The sequence below is a fragment of the Protopterus annectens genome, chromosome 4.part0 (genome assembly GCF_019279795.1).
Source record: "Protopterus annectens isolate FY-2018-M chromosome 4.part0, PAN1.0, whole genome shotgun sequence".
Lineage (NCBI taxonomy): Eukaryota > Metazoa > Chordata > Ceratodontiformes > Protopteridae > Protopterus > Protopterus annectens.
This window is the reverse complement of record NC_056733.1, coordinates 564,430,722-564,454,186: the sequence shown is the minus strand read 5'-3', so window position 1 is coordinate 564,454,186 and position 23,465 is coordinate 564,430,722. Positions and strand designations below refer to the sequence as shown.

The 23,465-nt window shown below is 44.3% G+C and overlaps 1 protein-coding gene across 7 annotated transcripts in view; it reads right to left on the bottom strand.

Moving 5' to 3' along the window:
- GIT2 (GIT ArfGAP 2) overlaps positions 1-23,465 on the bottom strand; it is a 1,410,467-nt gene that overhangs the window by 754,708 nt on the left and 632,294 nt on the right. The window lies entirely within an intron of this gene.

Here is a 23,465-nt window from a genome sequence, read left to right as displayed (position 1 = left end):
GAAATGGTCTCTGGGTCTGCAGTAGGATTCTTAAAGAGGAACTTGAGAGTCAAGTACTCTAATACCGGTCAGGTTTCCTGGGAGCTGGAGGTAAAGTGTCTGGGGCCAGGCTAGATTCCAAGAAGGCATCTACAATGTCCAGTACAGGAGGGATAGCTAAAGGCCTGTGTTGAGGTAGGAGCAAGAATTCCCCAAACCTCTTTTTGGAGTCAGAGTAATCCTGGCTTTCCCAGCAGAAATGCTCCCTAAGTGTGTGCAAAGCTTCACCAAACCTCACAGGTAGATAAGGGCAAATCCTGGTAATCAGAAGAAACAGAAAATTTCAGAATCCTGATCAGAAGAATCAGAGGGAAAATCAGTTCTAGGTCTCGGAGGGAGAAGGCTGGCTTCCCCTAATTACAGTAATAAGGTCTTCAGCCATTCTTATCATTTGTTTTTTAGGCATATGGGCCTGACCATGCGGTTTGGACGTCTGTTTTCTAGGCGTGGGTCGAGTTTTAGGCCTTGAAGAAGTAGATGGTGTTGGTTTGAAATGCAAGTCAGCAGGCCTGAATACACCTTCAGAAGCTGATGGCTGCACAGCGGCTCTGGACCCATCCAAGGTAGAGACATCCTCAGGTACCATAGTCGAAGAAGCATCTCGCTGCATACCGGACTTCGAATGGGTCTCAGTATAGGCCTGCGAAACTGATGTAGCTGGTATCCGGGGCTGCGAAAACACCTCACTGAGTACCGGTGAACTGGCAACTAGCTTAACGGAAGCATCGTCGGCAGTTTTGGACCTATGCGGTCTGTGTCTGTCTTTATCTTTACATTTTTTCGTAATGTCGGAAGGCGGATGGCTTACCGAAGCCATTTCTGGATAATTGAACAGAGTATTGAAATAGTTTGATGCAAAAATGAACAGAGGACGAATAGTTTGAGGATTGAATAAGGCATAAAACTGACAGCAAGTGACGTCGTGGTCTGGGCCTAAGCAAGGAATGCAGTACGAATTAAAATCTTTAGGAGGTATTTGCTTTCCACAGGTAATACAATTGTTAACTTTTACTAACATCGGTTTAGAGCAAGAAAAAGGATCCCCAACTGGGTACTTTTTTGAAGACTTCAGGTCTGAAACTTGTAAACAAAGATTTCAGGAGTCGGCCGACCGGCACTTGCGAACTGCTTCTGCTTCAGGCATCGTGCAGCAAGGAAGACTGATGTAATGGCGTCGGCTGCATGCTTTATAACCCTGACTACCTCACGTCATGGAAGAAGAGACAGCATCCAACGCAGGACCCAAGACTTTGATATTTAGGCCAGCTGAGAGCTACCTGCAGGCAGATAACCCAAATGTAATGACTGCAACAGTGAAACACGAAGAACATCCTCTAGTTTTATCTGCATGTTTCATCTTCTAACCCTTTTTTGAAACAGTTCTTCTTAAAAAGCCTCAAATTCTGCTAGCCTTTCCCTCACTTCAACCTCTGATTTCTGGGGTTTTATTACCACATCTGAATAGTTACTTAAAGTCAACCCTGCTCCCAGTTAAACTCCTGGATTTCTGGGCTACCTGGGACCTTATCTTTATTAGGACAGCCATAGTGGTGAGAGAAAGTACAGTTGTGTACACTTACCATAAATGTAGATGTTCGAGTGTATTCACTGTTGCAGTCATTACATTTGGGTAATCTGCTGGAAAGTTGCCCTCAGTCGGCCTGATTAACAAAGTCTTGGGTCCTGCGTCGGTTGCTGTCCCTTCTTCCATGACGTCAGGTCGTCAGGGGTATAAAACATGCAGCCAATGCCATTACATCAGTTTTTCTTTCCCCAGATGTCAGGTGCCCCCCAAATGGGGAGCAAATAAAATTAAAAGCACAAAAATATACCTCCATCCAAATGCAAATACACCAAAAAGGCTTTTAAGCATAGAAAAAGAAAGTAGAGGCATAGTCAGAGAAAAACAGGGGGCTGGAGGGAGGGTAACCAGGACTGCAACAGTGAATACACTTGAACATCTACATTTATGGTAAGTGTACACAACTGTACTAGGTTCTTCATTTTTCACTGTTGCAGTCATTACATTTGGGTAGATTCCCAAAGCTATGGTTGGGAGGAGGAATTTATACAGCATTAGGACCGGCTATAGGGCCCTGCAAGACAGCAGTGGCAAAGCCCGCTCTGGATTTAGAGAAAAATTGGTAAATGATAATGCTTGGTGAAAGTATGTACAGAACTCCAGGTAGCAGCTTCTAGAATATCCCTGGTAGGAACACCTCTGATGCAGAAGTAGATGCAGCCCTGGTGGAATGAGGTCTGATCCCCTGGGGGATAGATTTTCCATGGTGCTAATAGCAGAAATGAATGCAATGGCTTATCCATTTAGAAATGGTTTGTTTTGAAATAGCCTTCCCCTCTGCCCCAGCAAGTGCCACTAGCAATTGTTCAGATTTTCTTCTAAATTTAGTTCTGTCCAAGTAGAATCTAAGTTGTGCATGTCCAAGGAATGCAGAATCCGTTCCACTTTGTTCTGTGGATTGGGATAGAAGGTTGGCAAATGAATGGACTGATTAAGAGCCACACTGGAAACCACCTTGGGCATGAAGGATGGATTGGTCCTCAGAGATACCCTGTCCGCATGAAAGATGATGAAAGGCTCCACTGCCATAAGGGCCTGTAATTCAGATATCCTTCTAGCTGTAGTGATTGCTAAAAGGAAGAAATTTTAAGTCTGCAGTAGCAGCTGGCTCGAAAGGAGGTAGAGTGAGCTTCTCCAAAACAAAGTTAAGGTCCCAGGCAGGGGTAGGAGCTCTCCTGGGTGGTCTCAAGTTCTTTGCCCCTCTGAGATGCTGCTTGAGCAGGGGATGAGAAAAGAGGGGTGGTTCTGTGTTATAGTGAGCTGAAATAGCTGAAGCGTGGATTTTAATAGAGGAAAAAGACAGGCCCTTGTGAAGCATCTCAGTTAAGTATTGCAAAATCTGAGGTAAATTGGGCACTGCTGTGCTCATCCCTAAAGATTGGTTCCAGGCACAGAATCTTTTCCATTTGTCAGCATAAGATTTTCTAGTACTAGGTCTTCTCGCCTCCGAGATGGCATCCATCACAGGTTTGCTGAGGGATGCTAAGGGTTAATTTAAGTGATTAGCCAAGGAGCAAGGTTCAATGTTGGGAGCTGAGGGTGCATAATTTGATTCTCCTGTTGACAACAAGGAAGGTGTCTGAGGCAGGTGCCATGGAGATATTTGTGACACACTGCGCAGGAGTGGGTACCAGTGTTAGCGTGGCCAGTCTGGAGCAATCCAAATCATTCTTGGTTTGTCCTGTTTGACTTTTAGCAGGACTTTGGAAAGCAGAGGCAGAGGGAGAAAGGCAAAGATTGATAGGTTTTTCCAGGTGAAGGACAGAGCATCCACTTTCCAGGCTTTTTTGTGGGGAGTCCTTGTGCAAAATTTGTCCAACTGGTAGTTCTGGGGAGAGGCAAATAGATCTATGTCTAGGTTCCTCCATTTGCTTTCAACATGTTGAAAATCCATGGTTCCAGTTTCCACTCTTGTGGGTCCATGAGATTTCTGCTTAGTCCATCTGCCAGTGTGTTCAATTTTCCTGGCAGGAATTGAGCTTGTAGGCACACTTGGTAGCTCAAGCCCGTGTGATTCAGAAAAGTCCTGACTTTCCCAGTGGAAATGCTCCCTTAAGGTATGTAAATTTCCCCAAAAGAAAAGTCCTCAGGGGGGAAGCAGAGGGAATGGAATCCTCTGCATCAGAAACCTCATAAGTAGGTATGGATCAGAAGATTCATAGTCAAGCTCAGCCCTAGGCCTCTTAAGAAGGATCTTCAACCATTTTGATAACTTGTTTTTTAGGCATAGGGTCCTGAACATGTGGCCTGGGTATCATTTTTTAGACATAGATCGAGATTTAGGCCTTAGTATAGAAGGTGGAGTCTGTTTAATATGCAAGACTGTAGGCCTGAATACACTCTCAGAAGCCGGTGTCTGCACAGCGGCTCCGGACCCATCCAAGGTAGAGACATCTGCGGGTTTCATAGGTGAAGCATCTTGCGGCATACCGGACTTCGAATGGGTCTCAGTAGAGGCCTGCGACTCAGAAGTAGTGGGTATCAGGGGCTGCGAAAGCACCTCACTGAATACCGGCAAACTGGCAACTGGCTTAGGAGAAGCGTCGTTGGCAATTTTGGACCTTGATGGCCTGTCTCTGTCTAACTTTGCATTTTTTCGGAATCCCGGTAGTCGGATGGCTAACCAACGCAATTAATGAATAATTAAACTGAAATATTTAGAGGCAAAAATGTACCGACGGCTGATAGTGCGCTGATTAAATAAAGCACAAAACTGACAGCAAGGTATGTCGTGGTCAGGGCCTAGGCAAGAAATGCAGTACAAATGAAAATCTTTATGAGGTTCATAGGTTCATTGATTAGTACTAATCTAACTGCTCTTGTGAGCCACTTTAAACCTAGCCAGTTATCCCTTGTGAGACTCAAACCCCGCACCTTGTGTTTGTAAGGCAAACACTTTAACCATTAGGCCACCCTTCCACAAGTAATGCAATTATTAACTTTTACTGACATCGGTAAGGAGCAAGAAAAAGTTTCCCCAATGGGGTGCTTAGCTTTAAGTTGAAGACTGTGGTTCTGAAACTCGAAAACGGAAATTTCAGGAGTTGGACAACTGGCACTTGCGAACTGCTTCTGCTTCAGGCACCGCACGGCAAGAAAGACTGATGTAATGGCGTCGGCTGCATGTTTTATACCCCTGATGACCTGACGTCATGGAAGAAGGGACAACAACTGATGCAGGGCCTAAGACTTTGTTAATCAGGCCAATTGAGGGCAACCTGCCAGCAGATTACCCAAATGTAATGACTGCAACAGTGAAACATGAACATCTGTGATTTTTTTTTTGTATAATTTCTCAGTTATAGAGCACCTTTGGCTGAATTTACTGGCTTTTTTTTGGATTTGTTTCCTCTCTAGCTTTTCTCCTATAACCTGTGCTAAACTGCGATCATCTAAGGTTTTTCATTCAAGACTCCGAGAAAGAGGAAAGCCTTGAACTGTGAGATTTTTCATCAAAAGGGAAGAAAAGAGGCTGTACTGAACTGTGCTCAATGCACAACCACCAATGGACTTGCTCTATACTGTGCTGGCTGTGCACAAGCCTTTTCTCTTCTTAATCCATATAACAATAACAAATCAAACTTGAGGCTTATGTAACCTGCACCAATCCACATAAATCATATCCTGAGCTGCAGCAAAGCCTACCTGGGATACAAGTATATCTCAGTCTAAGAAATTCGGCACCTCCTCACTGCTCTTAAGTCTGTCTAAACTAACCTCCTGCATCTTCACACCAACCTAACTCAGTGCAGTTATAGTCACCCCAGCACTAAAAATCATTCCTGTCTAAACCATGGACTTTTACTTCCCCACAGCTTCTGTAGCTTGTCGGACTGAAATGGGTATTTTTTTAACACCTTTAGCGTTGTCGCCTCACAGTAAGACGCTGTCCGGTTCGATTCTCAGCTAGAGCATCTTCTGCGTGGAGACATGCGTGAATGGGCGTACCTTCGTTGAAGGTTGTGCGTCAGGGCTGGTAACTTGGCACGTAAAAATCAACTACCAATCATTAGCGGACCGGAGTTCCGCTGTAGTGACCCCTAACTGGGAAAAGCCGAAAGACACAACAACATTCAATTATCACTCAAGACACAGGCAAACCCCTAACCGGGAAAAGCCGAAAGACACAACAACATTCAATTATCACTCAAGACACAGGCAAACCTACATTAATATAAAATAAACCACATTAACGTGTTTCCAATTACATACATTATACATGACATTGTTCTTTTAATAACTACCAATCAATCCAACATTACATACATTGCTCAAGTCTTGTATTCCCTTAAACCTCACTCCTCCTGAACATAATTCTGCATGTATTGTTCCCACAATTTCTATTTATTTCTATGCAGTTTGCTCCTTCCCCTTCTAAACATCCCACCTTCAGTTCTTTTCTCTTTGTTACAATACTCGATACTAAAAATATAGTTGGTTTAGACTTGGATTTCCACTTTTGGCAGTCAACAGAATTAACTTAACATGGCCTTAAAATGTCTAGGCAATTCAGATCCTGTGTCCCAGCTCTAAGAAATCATTTCCTTTGTTACACCCATTTGCTCACCGAATATTTCTGATAGAGTACTCTCTAAGGAATCTGCCAACTCATTACATTCCCAAAAACATATGTTCCCAGTCATCTCTTTCTTCCCTATCACACCTACATTTGACATCTACCTGAGAAAAAAATTATTTGAAGTCTGCTTGAGGTAGGAAAATATATATACAAACACTTCAAAGCAAAAATCCTAAACCTTCTGGACTTTGTAGCATACTTAGGAGAGATACATACATATATATATGCCCGCTCACTGTTCCACTGTAAATTGCTTATCCAGTCTCTCTTACCAATCGTTTCTGGTTGATTATTACATTTATTGTGCAATATTTTATGTGCCTTTTAATTATCCCTTTTTTAGCAGCAGCTTCTGTTCTAGATTCAACTAAAAACTCTACCACAACAAGTCTTTCACTTAGGATTTCCCTATTCCTTTCTTCTTGCCTTACTGAAATCAATACCTGGTAGGGAAGGCAGTCTCTAGCCTGCAGTTCAAGTGTCTTCTTGCCTCATATGTATTACCTTTCCCTCTCTAGTTATTTATTCCCAATACCTTAGTTACTCTGTCAGTTTTTGACAGCAGATTCTGGCCCCTGAAGCCTATTCTCTGTACCCCTAATTGCAGTCATCCCTATGGACAAAATCTCGTTTCTTTATCCTCATTTTAGTTTAGTTCTTTATGTTCTGCTATTTTATGAATATAATATTCTGTATGGCCGTTATTCTCGAAGGATTTGCATCCAAAATCCCAATATTCCCATATTTCTTCATTTTTCCACTGCTTCACTGTCATCCCTTTCCACACAATTATAACCTTCTGCTTGTGTTATGTATAGTGGATATAAAAAGTGTACACACCCCTGTTAAAATGCCACGTTTCTGTGATATAAAAAAATGAGACCAGAATAAATAATTTCAAAACTTTTCCCACCTTTAATGTGACCTATAACCTGTACAATTCAACTGAAAAACAAACAAATCTGCTAGGGAAAAAAATATAAAAAATAAAAAACGTACAATACGCTGATTGCGTAAGTGTGCACACCCTTAAACTAATACTTTGTCGAAGGACCTTTTGATTTAATTACAGCATTCAGTCTTCTTGGATGTACACCTGCAATCAGAGAGACTCCGATTAACCCTAAATAAAGTTCAGCTGTCCTAGTAGGATTTTCCTGACATTTACTCAGTTGTCTGCTACAGCAAAAGCCATGGTTCGCAGAGAGTTTACAAAGCATCAAAGGGATCTCTTTATTGAAAGGTATCAGTCAGGAGAAAGGTACAAAAAAATTTTCACAGCATTGGATATACATGGAACACAATGAATACAGTTATCAAAAAGTGGAGAAAATATGGGACAACAGTGACATTGCAAAGAACTGGATGTCCCTCCAAAACCGATGAAAAGACTGGTCAGGGAGGCTGCCAAGAGACTACAGCAACACTGAAAGAGCCGCAGGAATTTCTGGAAGTACTCGTTGTGTACTACAAGTGATAATCTCCCATATTCTCCATATATCTGGACTATGGGGTAGGGTTGTAAGACAAAGCCTTTTTTTTTACAAAGAAAAACATCCAGGCCTGACTAAAATTTGCAAAACAATAAAGTCCCCCAAAAACATGTGGGAAAATGCATTATGGGCTGATGTGACCAAGGATGAAATTTTTGGCCACAATTCCAAAAAGTACGTTTGGCGCAAAAACATTCTGCATCACCAAAAAAACACCATCCCCACAGTGAAGCATGGTGGTGGTAGTATCATGCTTTGGGGTTGCTTTTCTTTAGCTGGAACTGGGGCTTTAGTCAAGGTGGAGGGAATTATGAACAGTTCCAAATACCACTCACTTTTGGCCCAAAACCTTCAGGTGTCTGCTAGAAAGCTGAAGATGAAGAGGAATTTCACCTTTCAACATGATAATGACCCAAAGCATACATCCAAATTAAGAAAAGAATGGCTTCACCAGAAGAAAATTAAAGTTTTGGAATGGCCCAGTCAGAGCCCAGACCTAAATCCAATAAAAAATCTGTCGGGTGACCTGAAGAGGGCTGTGCACAAAAGATGTCCTCGCAATCTGACAGATTTGGAGTGCTTTTGCAAGGAAGAGTGGGCAAATATTGCCAAGTCAAGATGTGCCATGCTGACAGACTCCTACCCAAGAAAACTGAATGCTGTAATTAAATCAAAAGGTACTTCAAAGTATTAGTTTAAGGGTGTGCACACTTATGCAACCAGCGTATTTTACATTTTTTATTTTTTATATTTTTTCCCTAACAGATTTGTTTGTTTTTCAATTGAACTGTACAGGTTATAGTTCGTTCACATTAAAGGTGGGAAAAGTTTTGAATGATTTATTGTGGTCTCATTTTTTTATAGGACAAAAACCTGGCATTTTAACAGGGGTGTGTGCACTTTTTATATCTACTGTACATGATCCTTAATTGTGTAGCTCTAAAATATCCTTTTAAAATCAGGCAACCCTAGAGTATCTTATTCTATTAGAAGGATCAACTTATCCTACTCAAGTCTTGCCCTCTCTTCTCTTCTTGGATAAATTACTTCAACTCTTTATTACTGTCCACAGCTTTTCCTCTGGTTGATAAAAATATGCCCTGCCCTGTATATAAAACTAAAGTGACTAAGAAAACTTCACCGCTTGCATCTCGCCATCCATACCCATACACAAAAGCTTTCGGTTGGCCAGTTTTTGTACTTAGTATCTTCCCACATATCCTTAGCTGCCATAACAGAAACCTTTTTAATTCAGACTTCTAAATACTTCACCTTCTTGTGCCCTTACAAATATTGGTTTTGCTGAACCAATTCATGTGTAGGTATGTGACGATGTGAGGTACTGCCAGCTATGCCAGGAGAAGTAGGGCAATGGATGTGTAACATATGCCAGGATAGCTAGCTGGAGTTTTGTAAAAAAAAAGATATGTCATTTGTATATCAAACTGATATATACAGACATTTGTGTTGAAAAATGTATTTTGCAAAGCTGCTTGTGTGTCTTGCTGGACAAAAAAAGAAATACATTTGAATGTCAGGCTGTATTATAACGATTGAAATTAATTCTGCAATAGAGGACACTGGAAGAGGAGGTTAATCTCAGTCCAGATAGCTTTGAAAAATAGTGTGAAATTAAATTACTTAATTTAGGCCATAAATATTGTACCTTGCAGTTCTGATTACAAATAGAGACAAAATGTCTGGGAAAACAAGTACTAGGAAGCCTTCTGTATTGTCTTTAGCAGTGAACCAATTGCTACTGTGGAAGGGTAGAAGTCTGAAATAGTTTTATGACTTCCTAAAGCTGCAACAGATCTTAGCAAAGCTGTGTGTGTGTGTGTGTGTATTATTGACATGTGTGTGAGATTCTGGGTCAGTTGCTAGGAAAAGGGGTAATATGGGAACCAGAAGTCAGATGACCACATGTATGAAATTTCATTCTGTAATGCAGAGCAAAAACAATGTTTTAATGCTAGACGAGAATTATGTCTCAAAGCAGTCTGGTTTTGGATCTTGACAAAGAAGAAAGACCACTCACCCACTTCATCTTGCATTGCCATAGTAAATGACCAGGAAAAAGTAACTCTTTGGATCAGTCAGAAAAATACAGTGAGATTAGTTAAGTACTGTTTTTTTCTGTATCTGAATGAATCTATTCATCTGTGTTATTTTAACATTTCCTGTGATGAAACTCTGGTGTTTACTGTTAATAGATATTTAGTATTTTCATGTTCTTTTATTATTTATTATTAAACATATTTGAACTTTTCATTGTGGCTGGTCCTTTAGAGAATATTTTAACCTTTGACAGTACGTATCTCTATTTGGTGACTCTGTAGCCACTCCTGAAAGCCTTACTGCATTGGTCAAACACTATTATCAACGTTAATTTTATCAGTATAATTGGGTACCCTTGTAAGACCCTTAGGGTAGCCAGCTTTGGAGTGTCTGGTGGCAGTGTTACTACCTTATAGTCTGGGCAGAAGGGGGGCATAGCTAGTAAATCTGTGCCAGCCTTTCCCAGGTGTGTGCACGTGTGTGCAGATCAAATCTCAAACTGTGTGTATGTCAGCTGCTTGGAGCAGGGACATGAGGCACTGGTTTTACATAGAAGGTGCTGGAGGACTTGGCTTGGATATTCAGCTGCAGACTCATCTCTACAGCCGTGCCAGTGAGAAGTCTCACTGTGGTCCTGGACAGAGAAAAAAAATCCAGACCTCAGAATGAGCGTGTTCCCTGTGTGCTCTTAAGGGAAATTGTGCTTGATGCAGAGAGCTGCATCTGGAAATACTATTTTGTTCCAATTGAATGTTCCTCTCCAGCGTCAGTGGTGAGGATTCGGGATCCTTGACTATAAGGCCAGAGTGGGGATATCACATACTGCTGGCAGCGGTGAGATTTTAATTGAACTTCTACAGCCTGTAGGAAGTTGTCACAGAAGGTGTGTGTATTCTCAGCAGCAACAAGGTAAACATTCAGAGTTTCATTACCACAACAGTTTTACTTATGGTTTGTTAGTTTACTGTAGTCAGGGAAAGCAGGCAAGGATGTTAGCAGAGGATTATGTCAATCTGACAAAGAAGCAGTTGGCGAACGTGTGTGAAACCAATGGACTGGTGCATGCCGACATGACTATACAGGAAAAAAAAGTTATGTACTCCCCATAATGTTCCATCTGAGTAGTAGTTCTTCATTTGTCTTCAACCTGTGGGTTACGGATCTGTATCGGATCTGACTCAGCCACATACCAAACATCTGATCCGAGCTCAAAGCTTCTCCCCTTATCCATAATGCCCCAGTCTCCTTTGTCCCTTCAGATACAGTTTGCTGCCCAATCAATTACTCACACCCAACCCAACAGGACCTTGTCACTACCAGAGAAAAAATTTCTGAACAAAGGAAGGACAAAAGGCACCCCAAAGGTGTCCACCTTTTAGACTTGTATAGTTTAGACAAGGCCGGGGGAAGGGGGGGATGGTTGAAAACAAATGAAGAACTACTCAGATGGAACGTTATGATGAGTACATAACTTCTTTATCTGAAGTAGTTGTCTTCATTTGATATTCAACCTGTGGGACAGAGTCCCCAGCTACTAAACACCTGTGTGTATGTCAACTTCATGGAAGGATATTCTGGAGCATGGCAGAGCCAAAGGATGCCCTGTTCCTGTATATGATATCTAACTTACAATGTGAAATGAAGGTATGAGACGAGGACCAAGTAACTGCAGAACAAATATCATCCAACAAAACTCTGGACCAAAAAGCCACAGAAGTGACGACAGATCTGATAGAATGTGCTTTCACCTGACCTGGCAGGAAAATCCCCCTGACAGAATACGCCCGAATGATACATTGGGAAATCCAACGGGCAATAGTAACGTTGGAGATTGGTTTCCCAAAAAAGGGTTTGGAGTAAGAAATGAAAAGGTGGTCAGACTTGCAAAATGCTTTTGTCCTGTGTAAATAAAAACATAACGGTCTATGTACATCCAGCAAGTCCAATTTATATTCTCCCTTGTTTTGAAATTTGGAAAGAAGACCGGGAAAGTAATCATCTGATTAATGTTGACCTCTGAAGCTACTTTTGGAAGAAAAGATGAGTTAGTGCGCAAAGACACCCTGTCCTTGTGAAAAATCATATAAGGGACTTTAACAGACAGGGCCTGAAGTTCCGACTCTCTCCTGGTAGACGTAATGGCAACTAAGAATGCAGTCTTCCAGAACAGAAATTGAAGATCCACTGAAGCTGCAGGTTCAAAGGGGGGCAACACTAAGGCCTGAAGAACTAATGTAAGATCTCACGGTGGTGTAGGGTCCTTCACAGTGGGGTGTCAGAAGAAACATACCTTTAAGGAAAGTCTTGCAAAGCTTCGAAGATGCCAGGGAAGCCATATTCTCTCCCACATGAAAGAAATTGCAGCCAGTTGAACTTGGACTGTGGATGAACTGGAGCATTGTTGAAAAATCCCTGATAAGAATTCCAACACTGCAGAAACTGGAGCAGTAAAAGGATCCAATGTATGCTGCGAAGCCCATATAGAAAAACTTTTACACTTGCTATTTTATACCTTCCTGGTAAGAAGGCTTGTGAACCGCCACCAGAATTCGTTTGATGGGAGAAGATAAACCAGGAGTCCTGATAATCATGGGAACTGGAGCAACCAAGCCGTGACTGTCCAGGCCTGGATGGGCAATCCCTGAGGGATGATAAATGAGATCTGGAACTGAATCCAATGTCCATGGTGGAGCCTCCAGATAAGACCACATAGAGGGAAACCAGACTTGGCATGGCCAGACTGGGGCAAAGAGGATCATGAAACTCCCCAGCCTGCGAGCTTTCTGAAGAAATTTTGGTATCAAGGGTAGAGGAGGATAAGCATGCAGAAGACCAGGAGGCCAAACATAGGTCAGAGCGTCTTCCCTCTGAGGGGGATTCAGAGTGAAGAACTCGCTGCATTTTGTGTTTGAAGGAGAGGCGAATGGATCACAGCAAGGCTGACTCCACTTGTGAAAGATCTGTTCCGCTACTGAAGGATTCAGAGACCACTCGTAAGGCATCAGGACAGACCTGCTGAGCATCTCCACTAGAATGTTGAACTGTCCTGGAATGTGCGTTGCTACCAGAAAATGGCTGGTGGAGATCACCCATTCCCACACACTCATGGCTTCACAACAAAGGGGGTAAGATCTGGTTCTCCCTTGTTTTTTGATGTACCAGACCACCAATATATTTTCTGTCTGTACAGTAATCATTCCTGAGGGAAGATGGGCATGGAGAACGTGCAATATGAGAAGCACCGCCTTCATCTCCAGGACATTAATATGCAAACTGGTCTCGTAGGGGACCACGTGCCTTGAACTGTCCTTCCTGAGCAATGCCTCCCCCCACCCCAGCTGGGAGGCATCCATAGTCACCGTGGCCTTTGGAAATGACGGGAGAAAGGAATGTCCCCAAACCAGGTCCAGGGAAAGAATCCGCCACCGAAGAGAGTCTCTGCATACTTGAGAGATACAAACCAGGTGCGACAACAGAAGATCTAACAGAGACCATTGTACGGAAAGGGTCCAGTGAAGAATTCTCACGTGGAGGTGCACCAAGGGTAAACGACTGACCATGGCTGCTATGGACCCCAATACCCATAGTACTACTTCTTCCAGAGAGTGAGTTTGAAGAAATTGTGGAACATGTTGCTTTAGACTGCGTATCCTGTCTGGGGTAAGAAAAACTCTCGTCTGAATCGTGTCTAACCGAGCCCCAATGAAGTCTAAGGACTGAAATGGGGCCAGAGATGATTTGTTAAGATTGATGGTGATGCCTAACCTCTGGGCTAGTAATAGAAAGGAATCCCTCACTTGACAAAGTTGATGCCTGGAAAAGGCAGCGGGGAGCCAATTGTCCAAGTAGGGAAATACCTGAATGCCCTGGAGTCTCAGGTGAGCCTCTAATATTGACATCACTTTGGTAAACACCTTGGGGGCTTTGGTGAGACCAAAGGGGAATGCTCTGAACTGATAATTATTGACTCCTAGCTGGAAGCGGAGGAACCTCAGAGAGCATCTGTCCATCTTGATACGATAGTACGCGAGATTGATTGAGCACACCCAATCGTCCTCCTGCAGGAATGGCAGGATAGACTGAGGGGTGACCATCCAGAATTTTGTCTTGGCCACTGACAGGTTCAAGGTGGATAGATCCAGAATTCGTCTTCGGTCCCCCGTCTTCTTTGGCCCTGAAAAGAACCTGGAATAAATGCCTGATCCGGACTGATCCTGGGGGATATGTTGGATTACTCGTTTTTCTAGCAGCTTTGTTATTTCCAGTGCTGCATCCTCCCTGTGCACGGGTGGAATGTTCAGGAGGTGATTCAGTGGTAGGGGTGGTTCGAAGAATGGGATTGAATAATCTCTGGTTATAATCTGTAGCACCCAATGATCTGTTGTGATGGACTCCCACTCCGTTAGGTGTAGCAATAACTGGCCCCCAACTGCCTCCAGAGATGAGCAGTCAGGCAACCCTTCAGGGCTGCTGCACAGGTCAGTCCAAGAAAGACTCTTGAGACCCGTAATTTCTCAGACCCCCTCTGCTTCTAGGGCAACGTCTATCGTATCCCCCTCTACCCCTGGGGGAAGGCGAGTCCTGAGTGTCTCAGGGAAAAAAGTCAGAGATTTCCAGAACTACATCTTCTTAGTCTCTCACCGATTCCTAGTGAAGAATTGTTGAGGGGTGGAAAAGTAAATCCCGATGGTAGAGTCTTCCTGTCCTTTTCACTCTGAACTAATGTCTCTCATACCAACTTTCCAAACAGGGAGGAACCATTGTATGGGGCATTGGTGAATGACGTTTTAAAAGTCTCAGAGAACTGACAGAGCTGGAGCCAGGTGCGTCACCTGATGGCAACCCCTGTACCAGCTGCTCTAGTGGCTCCCTCGGTAGCAGCATAGGAGAGGAGATGCATAGAAGTATTTGCGACTGATTTTTTAGAGTGGCCATACGAATGGAAAACATTTTCTTGTCCTCCGCCGACATGGACTCAGGGGTCGACTCGGCGATCTCCTTCACTAGATATTGCTGCAGCCGAATCACGTGCCATGTAATTCAGTGCACTTGTAGAAAAGTCGCTGAAGCCTACACCCGATTCCTGAAGTGGTCCATCGCCCTTGACTCTCGGTCCGGAGGATGAATGGTAGAGCTCTCCTGAATGAGCTCTTTCCTAGTGGCAGCTGCCACCACCATGGCATCAACCGGGAACCCCTTATTCCAATGTGACCTATCTGACAGGGACTCAAAACTTTATCCAGGCATTTGGAGATGGGCTACACTGTGTCTGGTTCCTTCCAAGCACGAGATGTCATCAGGTACACCAAAGGATCTGTGGGAGGGGACACTCAGGAAGTAGAGGGTCCTGCGCCAAATGCCTTGAGAAACACCGATTAGTCAAAGGTTGGTTTCTGGGCAGACCACCCCCCTAGCTGGTGTGAGGAGTTCCATATCATCTCCAAAGGAGACATCCTCAGGGGGTGACTGGGGGGGAACCTTCCCCTTCCTCTAAATCAGTGTCTTTGGTGAGAGACTCCAGTGGGGAGTCTAAGTGCCTCCTATTTGCATGTACGTTTGCGAGGGGTCTCTTCAGTGGGGATCTCTGGGGAGGACTCGCCAATGTCTTACTGCTCCCAAGCGGAAGCTTCTTGAGGGAAAGTGGTGGCAGGCTGTCCCTGAGATGGCAGGATGGCCAGAACTGTACCCAAAACAGAGGGAGTCGGGGCAGAGTCCGAGGACAGGATGGTCAAGGGTCTCAAAATCGAGAGAACCCTCTCCACCACATCGGAAGCCAAAGAGGAACAGACATCCTGAGAAAAGCCAAGCCAATAGGAGCCGTCACCCCCTGACTCGAAGGGGGAGCCAGAGCCAAGCCTCCAAGTGCTGAGATACCAAGAGGAAGGCTTGGAGGCTTGGCTCTGGCTCCCCCATCGAGACACTTGGAGCAGACACCAACCCCTCGGATCCGACGCCAAGGTCTGACCCAGTTGGACCCGACCTGCTCAAGGTCATAGCTGGTGTAGAGGTAAAAAATACCTTCAGTTGTGACCCAGAGAGTCCTCAGATCCAAGGGCTCCGAAACCAAAGGTCAGATCGGAGAAGCAGTAATCGGGGCGAAGGTCTACGTGCCCCCCACTCAGGAGGGATAGGGGCAGGCAGGCAAGACTCCCATCTGAATCTGGGTGAGGATAGATTTCTGCATCATCCTGTCCATCTCTGCCTCATTAAGGCTCCGGGTGGAGCGGGAGGAGGCAACCGACACCAGCCTGGAAGGGAGGTGAGGAGAAGCCTGCATTGGCGACGCGATTTGGGGTTACTTTGGCTCTGGAGAGAATGAAGCCGGGGAGACTGGTCTTGGAACCGACTTAGATTTAGGTGGAGGACCAGTCGGAGCCGAGTGATCTGGAGATTGATTCTTCGGCTTATCTTTCTTGACTGACTTACCCCTATCCCCGGGCCTCCGAGAGAGTTTGAGTCCCTGAGGCCAGGGAGGAGGTAGACGCAGAAGCTGGGGGCGCAGTTACCCGAGACCCAGATGAGGGAAGAAGGCCCTTGAGTATTCATTTATCCCTCTTGTCCTTCAGTGCCCGGGGATTAATCCTGGCACAGATGGAGCAGGTGTCTGAAGGTGGGAAGCCCCCCCAGACGCACTGCACACACAGTGTGGCCATCGGCTGTGGAAAGCTTATGGCCACAAACTGTGCATTTTCTGAACCCTGGCTTGGGAGTGTCCGACATTCCCAAAGCAGGTCCAGCACACACACAAGCACTCAAACACATGTTACAGAAGAGAGAGGAAGAAAGGAAGAAAAGGCAAGATTCTTTTTTTTTTCCTGGCGACCACAAGAAAGGGGAGGTAGAAGAGAAGAGAGAGATATTAGCTAGGGAGATATAGAATTAACCCCAAAAAGAAACACACTTACCATAGTAACAGCAGCAGAGAGCTCAGACCATGATGTGGACTTAGGCGGCAAATGAGATCTGAAGGGAGGAAGGAGACAGGGACATTATGGGTAAGGGGAGGAGCTTTGAGCTCGGATCAGATGCTGGATATGTGACAGAGTTGGATCCAATTTGGATCCATAATCCCCAGGTTGAAGATCAAATGAAGACAACTACTTCAGATATGACTATTGCCTTAACTGCAGCTTATACCAGCAACCAGGAAGTTAACCAGTCTGGAGATGGGAATTTGCAGCCCTCAGAAACAGGACAGTTGACATTTTCCTCAGGAGAACTTATAAATCCATCTGGAGTTAGAGAGACTTGAACTGGAGGTCAAACGTTTGGAATTAAAATCAGCACAGAGACTCTAGCATCTGGAGGCAGAAGAAAATGAGAAGCAGCATCAACATGAGAGTGAGATGCTGGCTCTTCGCCAGGGTCATGGATGTAATGAGGAAGGGAATAACTGAACCTCAGAAGCAATAAAGGTCAGTAAATATCTTCCACAGTTTACAGAGGGTGATAATTTTGATAGTTTTATTCAGTGTACATGCATATGGACGATCGGTGAATGGTCGAGCGGGTATGGCCAAAACGAGTGCGGCAACATCTCATAAATGCGATTGCAAGTGTTGCGAATCGTGAAATCCCATCCCCTTTTTGACCCATGTTAGCACTTGTTTTGTGGTGTAGAGTGGTTGGAAATGTTGAATTTGGTGTTTTTACGACATTCCGACCATTCGGCGTTAGGGGATTTGAGGAGAAAAGTCAGTAAACTGTATGGTCGAGCAATGTGCGCTCAACCATATGAATGTAAACCTTTTATTCATATATTTGAAAGAGTATGTAAAACAGTATAATGTTAACCAAGAGCTCTGGGTATGGTTCCTTACCCCCTTACTCCATGGTAAAACTGTAACTGCTTTTTTTAAATTGTCTGATATTGATTGTTTAAACTATGACAAAGTAAAGCAATGTTTACTAAAATGTTTTAAGTTAACACCTGAAGTGTACAGAAACAAAACATTTTGTGAGCTAGATGCAAAGCAGATTAAAAGTATTATGTGATTATATTGCTGAGTTAAGCAATTATTTTCATAGCAGGATCTCTACTTAGCAAGCAGGGCATCACTGCACAGGAAGGGAATACCTAGTGTTGCAAATGGATATAAGGGAACTCATTGTGGGCAACCTAAACCACCTCAACAGAGTTCAACCGTAACAGGGGAAGCTACTAGTTCATATACATGCCCATGATCAAAGGTTAAAGATTTTAAATGTAACCAGTGGGGCCATGTATCATACAGATATCCAAAAAAAAAAAAAAAACACTGTGGAGAACAAAAGCTGGGGGAGCCAGCAAGTGGGAATAACAGTATGCCAGTGGTAAGCTGTCTGGAGACATCAGTGGTACCAAACCATCACCACAGAGTTTATATCTGATCTTAGTGGATGGAAAACAGGTCACTGCTAAGAGACAGTCTCTGACAAACACTGTGAAGCCTGCAATTGTTAAAAAGGAGCAGCACTTGCTTGGGCAGTCCACTCCAGTCAGAGCTTTAGGAGGGACCTCTCATTCCAAACCCCTTTGGCCAGGGCTCACCTTGACTGGAAGGGTGGAAAAGGAAGCAATTAGGTGTACTTGAGGATATCCCTGCAGATGTCTTGATAGGGAATGAGTCTGATAATGCAATACCTTGTGTACATGCAGTCAGGCTTGGAAAAAGGCATGTGGGGCTGGTAGCCTAGGGGAGACCCAGACAGACCCCACACCTGAAGCCAGACTTGGTGGAGTGGCTATTTCAGGGACGGAGCTACCTTGTAGCAGTGAGCCTTAAGATAAGCCATGGCTACTGCTAGGTACTGATGTACCCTTGGACAGAGTGACTGCAAGGGTAGAGGCGAGTGGTAGTACCCAGGCTGACCATGAGGCACCACTGTCAGAGGATACCAGACTTTCTGTGGAAGGGGAGCTAGGAAGAGTTAGAAAGACAGAGTTGAGACAGGCTCAGCTCTTAGACCCTACACTAAGAGGCTTGAGGGAGGTAGCTACGGAGGCGCCTGGTTCTCAAAGATAAGGGGAGTCTCATTGAGGCCCTGGGGAGAGAGAGACAAAAATCCAGACCCCAGACCGAGTGTGCTTCCTGTGTGCGCATAAGGAAAACTGTGCTTGATGCAGAGAGCTGCATCTGTAAATACTGGGTGCATCCATTTATGTTCCAAGTGAACGTCCCTCTAAAGTGTCAGTGGTGAGGATTCAGGTTCCTTCATTACTGGCCCAGAGAAAGGATGCCACAGGGTACACAATTTACAGCGACAGCCTTTATTTTACCTTTGTTAATTTGATATCCTGAAAAGACTTTAAATGTTCTCAAAATGGTCCACAACACTGAGATGTCATTTTTTGATATATCAGGTACAAAATATAATCTGTAAATAACTTTTCTTGATTGCCATACCAATTATATCACTGAATTTCTGCGTCCCTTACTTTACTTGCAAATGGCACTAAATATAATGCAAATGGCAAAGGCAAAGAGGACACCCCTGCCTGGCTCCTCTTAACACACAACTTACCAGAGAGGAACCCTCTCACTTTAATTCTCCTTTCCTATACTTCAAATCCTCTGAATTAACCTTATTATTGTATCAAGGAATGCAAATGATTCCATTGCCCTACTCAGACCATCCCATTTTACTTCATCAAATGCTTTCTCTGCACCAAGACCCATCAACAGTGGTGTTTTCTTACATTCTGCTTCCCTCTGGATCATCACTGTTCTGCCCTACTCAGACCATCCCATTTTACTCCATCAAATGCTTTCTCTGCACCAAGACCCATCAACAGTGGTGTTTTCTTACATTCTGCTTCCCTCTGGATCATCACTGTTCTATTAATGTTGTCAAATGTGTGACTCCCCTCCACAAAACCACATTGATCCACATCTATATAATCAGTTTAAATCTGAAATGGTTCTATATGAAACTGAGCCTGACGGGTCTTTACAGTCTTTAGGTATTACAGCCACCACAGCTTTCTTCCATGATACTAGTGCTTCCCATTCTTTTAAAAATGCTTTTAAACAAAACCTTCCAGATCTTTACCACTTCCTTACGAACTTCAAAAAGTACAGTTGTGTACACTTACCATAAATGTAGATGTTCAAGTGTATTCATTGTTGCAGTCATCACATTTGAGTGATCTGCCTGCAGGTAGCCCTCAGTCGGCCTGAATACCAGAGTCTTGGATTCCTGCATCGGATGCTGTCTCTTCTTCCATGACGTCAGGTTGTCAGGGGTATAAAACATGCAGCCAACACCATTACATCAGTTTTTCTTGCCCCAAATGTCAGGTGCCTCCACAATGGGAAGCAATTATATGTTATGACACACCTCCATCAAAAAGCAAATACACCAGAAAACTTAAATATGCCAATCAAGAAGGAAAGGTAGAGCCAAGAGAAGTCAGGGGGCTGGAGGGAGGGTAACCAGGACTGCAACAGTGAAATACACTCTAATATCTACATTTATGGTAAGTGTACACAACTGTACTATGTTCATGTTTCACTGTTGCAGTCATCACATTTGGGTTGATTCCCAAAGCTAAGGAAGGGAGGAGGAAGTCAGAGAGCATTAGGACCAGCTATTAAGCCCTGCAAGACTGTAGTGGCAAACCCAATTATGGATATAGAAAGAAAGAGATATGTGGTAATGCTTGGTGAAGGTATGTACAGAGCTCCAAGTAGCAGCTTCTAGGCTGTCCCTGGTAGGGACTCCTCGGAGAAAGGCTGCAGAGGTAGATGCAGCCCTGGTGGAATGTGATCTTATCCCCTGTGGGGTAGGTTTCCACGGTACTTGTAGCAGAAATGAATGCAATGTGCTATCCATTTGGAAATGGTTTGCTTTGAAATGGCCTTCACCTCTGCCCCTGCAGCAAAGCCAACTAGCAGCTGTTCAGATTTTCTGAGAGGCTTAGTCCTGTCCAAATAAAATCTAGGTTGTCTGTGCACATCCAGAGAGTGCAGTATTCGTTCTCCTTTGTTTTGTGGATTAGGGAAAAAAGTAGGCAAATGAATGGACTGATTTAGGGCCACACCAGACACCACCTTGGGCATAAAGGAAGGATTGGTCCTGAAGGAAACCCTGTCTGCATGGAAGATAATGAAGGGCTCCATTGCCATGAAGGCCTGTAATTCAGACACAATTCTTGCTGAAGTGATGGCTAGAAGGAAGGCTGTTTTCCAAGAAAGGAATTTCAACTCTGCTATTGCAGCTGGCTCAAAGGGAGGGAGAGTGAACTTTTCCAATACAAAGTTAAGGTCCCAGGCTGGAGTAGGGGCTCTCCTGGGGGGTGTCTTAAATTTTTGGCCTCCCTAAGGAATTGTTTTAGCAGAGGGTGAGAGAAGAGAGGTGGCTCAGTATTATAATGAGCTGAAATTGTAGAGGCATGAATTTTAACTGACGAGAAGGATAGGCCCTTGTGTAGAATTTCTGTTAAGTACTGAAGAATAAGAAGTAAGCTGGGCACTGTTGGGCCATCCCCGGAGTCTGGCTCCAGGAGCAGTATCTTTTTCACTTTTTAGCATAGGATTTTCTAGTACTAGGCCTCCTTGCCTCCAGAATGACATCTAGCACCTGCTTACTGAGGGATGCTATTGGAGAGCTCAAGGAATTAGCCAGGCTGCAAGGTTCAGGGTTTGAAGCTGAGGGTGCAGAATCTGGACAACCTGCTGGGACAGCAGGGAAGGGGTCTGAGGCAGGTACCATGGTTGCAGCAGTGTCATACTAAGCAAGAGGGGGTACCAGTGCTGGCGTGGCCAGTCTAGTGCAATCAGCATTGTCCTTGGCTTGTCCTGTTTGATCTTTAGCAGAACCTTACAGAGTAGAGGCAGAGGGGGAAGGCATAAACAGAGAGGCTTTCCCAGGTAAAGGACAGGGCATCCACTTTCCAAGCTTGACTGTGGGGAGTCCTTGTGCAGAATTTGTCCAACTGGTAGTTCTGAGGGATGGCAAACAGGTCTACCTCTGGAGTCCTCCACTTGCTCAAGAGGTTGAATATTTTTGGTTCCAGTTTCCATTCGTGTGGGTCCATGAGATTTCTGCTTAAGTTGTCTACCAGTGAATTTAGCTTGCCTGGCAGGAATTGAGCTTGTAGTTGCTCTTGGTAGCTTAAGGCTGTGTTCCACAGAGCCATGGCTAGTCTGCAGGGAGGGTACGAGTGTGTTCCCCTGCTTGTTTATGTACTACATAACTGTGGTGTTGTCTGTCTTTACCAATAGTTGTCCTGGAAGAATGCGGTCTTTGAAGGCTGTCAGGGAATTCTGTACAGCTAACATTTCTTTTTGGTTGATATGCAGGTTCATCTGTCTCGGGTTCCATTTGCCCTAAATGCACTGCCCTGCCAAGTGAGCCCCACATGCATAGTCTGATACGTCTGTTAAGGTTTGGGTGGCAGTGGTAGAGTGAAAGGGAGCCCCTTGTTGTGGTAGCAGGCCTCTGCTCACCAAAGGAACTCTGTCTTTATACAAGGAATGATAGGAATCATTGATTCCAGGTCCTGAGAATGTTGACACCATAGGCTTTTTAGATACCATTGTAGTTTCCTCATATGCAGTCTTGCATATGGAATTAGTAGAATGCAAGAGGCCATGAACCCCAGGGCTTGCAGAATTTTCCTTGCAGATAGCTGGGGTTTTGTGGCCAATAGTTTGAAGTAGGTTGTCAAATGAACTTGTTTCTCCAGAGTGAGCAAAGCAATCTGGAAAGTTGTGTTCAAGCTTGCTCCCAGGAATACAATCTGTTGGCAGGGTACTAGGTGAGATTTCTTTTCGTTTATGGTGTACCCCAGAGAGGTTAGAAGTTTCTTTACAAATGCCAGATGTTGTAATAGCAAGTCCTTTTCTGCCTGAATCAGACAATCATCCAAGTATGGGTATATTTGAATATTTCTCTGCCTGCAAAATGCAATGGCTGGAGTTAGACACTTTGTGAATACCCTGGACGCAGTAGATAAGCCAAAGGGAAGTGCAGAGAACTGATAGCGCATAGAGCCTGCCCTGAAGCGTAGGTATTTCCTGCAAGATTCCCTTATCGGAATGTGCAGGTAAGCTTCCTTTAAGTCTAAGGTTGCCAACCAGGCATCTTTGCCTAGCATAGGAAGAAGCTGTTGAAGTGTTAGCATTTTGTATTTTGGGATTACCGGAAAGGTGTTTAGAATAGAGAGGTCCACCAGGAGCAGTCTTTTCCAGGTACCAGGAAAAGTCTTGAATAAAAACCTTGTCCCGTTTATTCTGCTGGGACAGGCTGAATAGCCCTGATACTTAGGAGAGAGAGAACCTGCTGATGGGCCACCTCCCACTGATTTGGGGGTAGGTCTGGGAAACCGTGTGGGGTTGGTAGAGAGTGGAAGTGGAATCTGTATCCTTGGCAAACTATATTCAAAACCCATTTGTCCTGGGTAATGAGTTACCAGTTTTTTTGCATGCAGGGTGAGCTTTCCTCCTAAAGGAGCAGGCAGAAGAGCAGGACATGGGAGAGTTAAAGTCATTGTGCCATTTTTCCGTAAGGGAGTGGTTTACTGCTCCCTGCTTTGGAAGTGGGAGCCCTCCACTGCTTAGGCCTGTCCGCAGTTTGAGACTGTAACCTAGGTGGTCTGCTATTGCTGGGTTTAGACTGAGATGGACTGGAAGAGACTGGAAAGGACCAATTCTTTGAAGGCCAATGTCTACTAAATCTCGGAGGCTGTACTTGTAGGAAATCTTTAACAGTGTGCATAGATTTAGCTTTT